The following is a 7,091-nucleotide window of genomic DNA, read 5'->3' as shown; positions in this document are numbered from 1 at the left end:
AAAAACATAGGCAGGCCTATAAGGTAAACAGTAACACTGGAGAGGTAGATCATCCTTAGAGCAATCCTTCAAAAGGGTAGCATTCGCCCAGGCAGAAAACTCAGAAGACAGCAAGGAAGGGGAATGGATGCAAAAAATGTGAAATCGAGAGAGGGAATGTTACTAGTGCTTGACATTGTACGTTTTACAATCATGTCAGGAAATAAATATGCATGGGTTGTTGAATGGAAAACCCATTTGGTCTGTAAACATTTACTTAAATCTCAATGAAAGCTTATTTTTAAGTACTCTAGAATGCTACATAGTATTAACTCTGTGTTAGGAAGATCCTTAATGAGCTGGATTGGCACACAGGCTGCTGGAGTGGGCTCAAACATATCAAATATTTTGAGGATTCTACTGGATCAGCAAGGTTTTATTCTGGGTCAGAACCAACACCATGGTACCTAATACAAATAACCACTGGAAGAAAAACAGCTATTTGACTCAAACACCATCTATTTCTAATGGTGTTAGAAAGGTAGCTGCTCTGAATAGTTTCAAGAATTAATCCCTTCCAGTAGTCAAATCAAAAGTTTTATACAGAAATCCTCCATTTCCTTACGTTAAGGCAGAGAAATGTCTCTACCTTTTCTCCTGAAAGTCCCCATCAGCTGAATCTTGGAGCAAGAGTGGCCACCTAACTGGGACTTTTGGTTAAGCTTGTCGAACATACAGTGAGAGTGAAAAAATAAATTTTTGCTTTAAGTCACTGAGTTTATCAGAGATTGGGGGGCTATTGTAGTCATAAAAATAAAACCAAATTCACTGTCATTTAGTCAATGCTGATTCCTCATGACCCCTTTAGGTTTGAGCCTGTAACTGTCTAAGGCAGTGGAGAGCCCAGTGTTTGTCTGAGGAGCTACTGTTGGTTATGGATTCCGTACCATAAGGATGACACCACCAGAATTACCTAAAATGTCTGATGGATATTTCTAAAATGGAGGCATTCTCCAGTTTGAGCAAAAAGAAATAACCCTCAATCTTTTACACACAAAAAGGTTAATTCTCCCCATTGTTCCATTATCTATGAACTCTGGTACTTGTAGCTTTAATTTAATACTCGTTCCACTGAATCCTAAACATCCTATAATTCATAACTCATTGGCCTATATCACTTAAGATAGGAATCAAACATAAAAACAAGTAAGTTAATAAGTGTGTGCACAGGAGAAAAGCTTATAAATGCCTCAGTAGTGGCTCTCCACTGTGATCCCCAGCATATTAGATAGTGACTAATGACCTATTCTAGAGTTTTCCAGTCCCTTCCAGTTCTTAGACACTGTAGGACAGAACAGAACTGCCCCATAGAGTTTCTGAGGTTGTAACAGTTAAAGACTCAGACTGCTCATCTTCCTCCTGCAGACCTCAGAGTAGGCTACCAGTGAGGACTTATGTCTGACTTGCTGCAAAGCTAGGGGTTCTTTTTGTCCTCTTGACAGCTCCAGAGTGTCCACCAGTCTTAGAGGGTTCATGTGGACTCTGCCATTAGGTATTGGATGCTGGACACTAATGGCAATCAGTCTCTTACTCCCTCAGACTCTAGGCCAGTTTTTATACCTTTAGAGAAGATTGACACATTTTATCAGACAGTATATGAGGTTTGAAGTATGATAGCAAGTTTTACTACCACCCAAGCCACTCTAGATTCCATAGTTATTTATGCTATTTATTAGAATAAATGATGTAAATGAAGAGTTGAGATCTTTAAAGCAAAGACCTCTCATGGCTCTAGCTAAATGGTCTCAGAATGGTTTTGTCTCCTGCTTTGAATATTGCTGAAGAAATGTAGTGAATGTTTCACCATTCATTGATTAGATGCCATTTTCACTAGAATTGATGGGAACTGAACATTTTTGTTGTTAGCAAAGCGTGGCAGATACATTTTAACGAAACATACAGATACTTTTAAAATAGAAGTGCTCACCCATTGACCTCCTTAATCCTGTTTGTGTATTTCAGAAGGTCACAAAAGTGGTTGTGTATCTATCGTGGGACACAGGCACGATGAGTCTTCAGTGTTGTGTCTCCTGGGTTCGGGGAGGCTATAACGATGCTGATCTTTTGAGTCATCCTAAGTCACTCTTCAAATTAACAATGTATTTTTTTCCTTGAAGTGGCCCAATATAGGTCATCTCAAATCTTTCTTCTATACTCTAGGCACTAATAACACAAATAAATAAAATTTATTTTAGTATTTTTTGGATGTGCCTCATGTAGTGAGTGAAAATAATTTGCAGCAACATTAAACCACTGGATTAGATTTTAGGGAATACATGCCAAAAAAACCCAAAAAAACCTATGCCCAGTATGTGGATTCATATCTACCATGTCCAGGAAAGAAATTGAGCTGATTGTATAGGTAAATTATATATATACTATGATGAACTCTGAAGAGAATTTCAATGACATGCAAATCATTATATGGAATATAGTTACAAAATCTTGAGAGCTCAAGTCTTAATTGTAAATCTAGGATTGAACTTGGTTATCATATCTTTGCCAAGTATTCTAGAATTGGTAAAAAGCCCTATCTTATTATAATTTGTTTTAATGTGATTTCTAATAATTTAAACAGTGTAACATCATACATAATACATGTCAATATACTGTGCCAATATAGGATGTGATATAGATTTGCTCCTCTGTTATATTTAAGATGTATGAACTCAATACATCCTGTTATTCAATGTAGCCAGGAAGAAGTTCGGGAAGAAAGTTAACTCAGTATTCTTTCTGTAAAGAAAACTAAAATACTTTTTTCGAGTTTTTAGAAAATTATCAAACCAATGAAGTTATTTTGTTGTCATTAGAGCTATCTATCATACAGCTAAAAAAGAAACAAGGATGATTTTATAATATGTGTGTTAATTGAAAAGTGTCCCTCTATAGAAAAGAGATAATATTTAGTAAACAGCACAATTGAAACTGTCTGTAAAAAGACATGTTACTATTCAACTTCTTCCTTAATATATAAGAATTAATAATAAAAATAATGGTAAAGAAAAAAAAAAGAAAAACCTTCCGATCTTTTTAGAATCTTTTGGTGCTTCTAGGTAAGAAAACCCAGAACTTCATAATCAAAATTTTAATGAGACTTCCAACCTTCAAGATACTGTCAAGAAAGCAGCTCCCTATCGCCCCATTTTTATAAAGGAATTGAAAAATGTGAGCACTTAGGGGGAAAAAAACAACAAAATATAGGCTGGCAAGATGAAATTCCATCTTGTTGGGTCTCTGAAACAGCGGAGGACTGAACACTTGTAAACACGGTACCTTGAGCAATAGTTGCCTTATGGCTTGTAGTTTGAGGCCAAGAATAGCAAGATAAACTTAGAATGTGTTTATCTCTTGGCAGCTTCATTTTAGTTGCAAGCTGGGAGGGACAAAGACCAACAATTTCCCACCTACAAAGTGCATCGAAGCTGGCAGGCGGCTCAGTGAGTGAGTCAACTAGAGCCTGCAGATCACAGCACTTCCCAAGACAGATGGACAATTTTGGAAAGAGGGATGATTCAGCCAGTACCTCAAGGCGGTTGTGGTTACGTCCTATAGTTGCGGTGTGTGTGGAGGGAGTTTTAATTTGAAGGTCTCACATTCATTTGGTGCTATTTTGAGAAATGCACAGTATATGTGCAAATTTTTATAATTCTATGTTCATTGTTAGTTGGAAACAGGTAGGAAGGTGGCAAAATTTTGAGAACCCATGTTTTCTCCCCAAGACAGAAAGCGTTAAGCAGTTTTCTAAATACTGATTTTATTCCATGTTCTTTTTAACTTTTTTCACAACTGTAGAGCAATCATTGTGTGTATTTTAATTAAATGGCTTAATGTCAGTCAATATCATTATTTAATGATTGATTACACTTGGGTAGAACACTATATTTTATTTTCAAACTGCTTCATTTAGGATCATTGTTAATTACATAAAGTAGGTTGGAGAGAAGAAATTTTGCAATTTTGAAGACAGAGAAAGGAAACTTCTTGTTACAAGGTTTGAGACATCTGCCGAAATTGGGTTATTTGTGTATTAGGGGTGTTATGTTTCAAATTACAGAGATATTTCGAGATCATAAAACAAAATTTCTTTTTTTAACCTGGTAGATTCTTTTTTGTTTTTTTACCTCTGCTTTTAATACAATCATTTTCTGTTTCAACACACAGCTAATGGCCCAGTAAAAAATTAACTTTGGAAGAGTAGATTGATGAAGACAACGTGGTTATGTTTACAAAAATTGTAAAACATTTTTATTATCGTAAAAATAAAGGATCATCTTGTCACTTTTGTAACACTTTTCATTTTCAAACAGAAAAGACCCAGTAACACCCAAGCAAAAATGAATGCTGACCCACTGTTTAGTCAACCTGAGTATTTGTTTGAAATTTAAGTGGAGCAATGTATAAAATGTTTTTTCATATGTCTCTCAAGTTACAAAAAAAAAGTAGATTTATTAAGAGAAAAAGCCATGGCCAAAACAATAGCTATGGTAAAGGCAAAGTCTAAGAAGATCTGCTAATGAATTATCATTAATTCTTCCAGATAGCGACAAATATTTTACAGTGATAGCAAAATCAGTGCAATTGAGCCTGCCAAATCCAACTCGTTTGCCTCTTTTCCTGTTCAGAATAGTGGTTTGTCTTTTTCAAAAAATAATTTCCTGTATACCTACACCACACCTCATCCTGGCGTTTAGGTCTTGTAAAGAATGGGCATTTGTTTTTCAGTTTATATTTGTCAATGCTTAAGTTGTTGAAATCCAATCCAATCTAACTGAGGAGTACTATCTTTTTTCTCTATATTAGACATCCTGCATTACGCGGTCTTTTTGAACTATAGCACTACATAGAAAACCCACTTGCTGAGTGTTTTAGGAGAGTTGTTTTCTTCCGCTGGTGGTGGGTGCCTCTGAGTCAGTTCTAACCCACAGCAACACTATGCCCGAGAGAGCAACAAGCTGCCCTGTCCGGGACCCTCCTTGAGTCCACATGGCAGCCACCAGAGTATCTGCACTTTTTAATAGTAGCTTTTACGAAACATGTCATTGGTAAAATATTGTTAAAATGTTTTTCGTTCTCAAGAATAATTTGAATGATTCATGAGGTTTTTATAGTTTCAGTAAATGGCCGTCTGACTGGTCATGTGTCCGCTTCAATTATGAATCAGGATTGACAGAGAGCATCCTTTCCATTCCCACTGTTAAAGGTGAGTCAATTTCACCCACAAAGCAAGCGTGTTCAACTGAATTTGTCATTCATCTTGCCAAATCATTACTCTTTAAATATCAGTGCCTTAAGTACTGTTTGTTGTATGTTAGATGTGAAATCTGAATTGTAAGAATTCAGAAGTAAAGGCACCTCGGTTTGACTTATTTTCCCACTCCTCTTTGCCTTCCCATTTTTCCTACCTCCCATCCAAATGTGCAAGAAACTATAATCATAATAGCAGCAAACTATATTCTAAACAACAGCAAGCACAATATAATGAGTCAGAAGCCAACCCTGAGAGATCAATGTTTCAATGGAGAGAAAGAAAGAATAAGGGGGTGAGGGAGGAAAATTGAAATGGGTCCAAATAGGGAAAAAGTACCTCTCTTTGAGAAAGTAGGCATGACGCATGCTGGCGTGGCCACTACATATTAAGAGAAAGGAAGAAATGTTGCTCATCTGTTGAGAACATTTGGTTCTTTCAGCAGGAGAGACGACAAGGAGGGACAAACAAGCCAACAACAAAAAAATCATAGTCATGGCTTTGAAGAAGTTCCTGATCTCTTAGCAAGGGTGGACTTCCTCTACTACGGCCCGGGCTGATCTCTTTCTTGTGGCTTTCCCTGGCATAACCTTCATTAACACAGATGCTTTGAAAAGTCTGAAAGGATGGAAAGGAAAAGGTTCTCTCCATTTCTATGCCAGGGAGGACATTTCGCCTGCCACCTCGTTAGGTAAGAGGGGAGAACCCAGTCCAATGAGAATAAGTGAGAAGGGTGGAATGTAAAACACCCCTGTCCAGGACAAATAGCCAGGGACCACTTTTTTCTTTTTATTTAAAAGCCTCTTCCTCCTGAACAAACACAGCTCACTTCCTGGAAGACTATTTCAGTCCTTGCTACTCCTCAGCTTACTCCAAGGTTGTCCTCTCCTTACCTGGAGAGGAGGCCATCTCCATTTGACTGTGCTGAGTTACCAGAGTCACTGTGGCAGAGTGCAGGTTGGGCTGCAGACCAGGCTACTGGAAGGATGCTTACCACGGCTTTCCCTTGGCTGCAGAGCAGCTGCACCTGTGTTTTATGCTAAGAAAATATTTCTGTCCCCAGGAATATTTAAACTGCTTAAACACAAAGCACAGAAAACAACTTCCTAACTCTGTGTTAAGGACCTGAATATTCTGAATATGTTGAGATTTCCAAGCCAGTTTTAGCTCCTTCCTACCTACTTTTTCACCATGTTCTTTTTCACAGCCTCCTAACTAAATTTTGGCTACAGCCTTGGCTAATCAGTAGGGTGTTCACTGAAGATGGAATAGTCAATAAAAAGAGAGAAAGTATTGTTGATGTTTCCGTTAGGAATATGCCATCTTCATGCAGAAAATGACCAAAGGTAATATTTTAAAAGTTGATACATAAATTTGTGAATCGTAACAGCAATTCTAACTTTAATGTTTACTAGTCTTGATTTTTTTAATATGAATTATGTCCAAAATATTTCTCTAGACTAAAAATGTATCTGACCAAGCTCTGAAAGCCTAATCACTGCATATTGAATTCAGGAAAGCTGATTTGTTAAAGGCTGATATATTTTTATTCTCCATGTTACATAAAAAAAAAGCCCATGGTTGGATAGAACAACTTTACCAATTGATTGAGATTTTGCTGAGGTTTTAGCAGACCACAATTTAATTTGTCTTTAGAGCAGCATTTTAAGGGTTGCTCAATTTATTTCTGGGCCAATAATAGTAAGGTTTTGTGTTAACTTGATTGGGCCAGAATTTTCTGTGGTTTGGCAATGATTACCTAGCAATTCCCCATGACTTGAGTTAACGCAAGGCAAAAAAAAAA

This window comes from Echinops telfairi, unplaced genomic scaffold (assembly GCF_000313985.2).
Source record: "Echinops telfairi isolate 266 unplaced genomic scaffold, ASM31398v2 ScPeMD7_7469;HRSCAF=8507_1, whole genome shotgun sequence".
In the NCBI taxonomy this organism is placed as follows: Eukaryota; Metazoa; Chordata; class Mammalia; order Afrosoricida; family Tenrecidae; genus Echinops; species Echinops telfairi.
The sequence above is the reverse complement of the archived record's forward strand: the minus strand, read 5'-3'. Positions refer to the sequence as shown.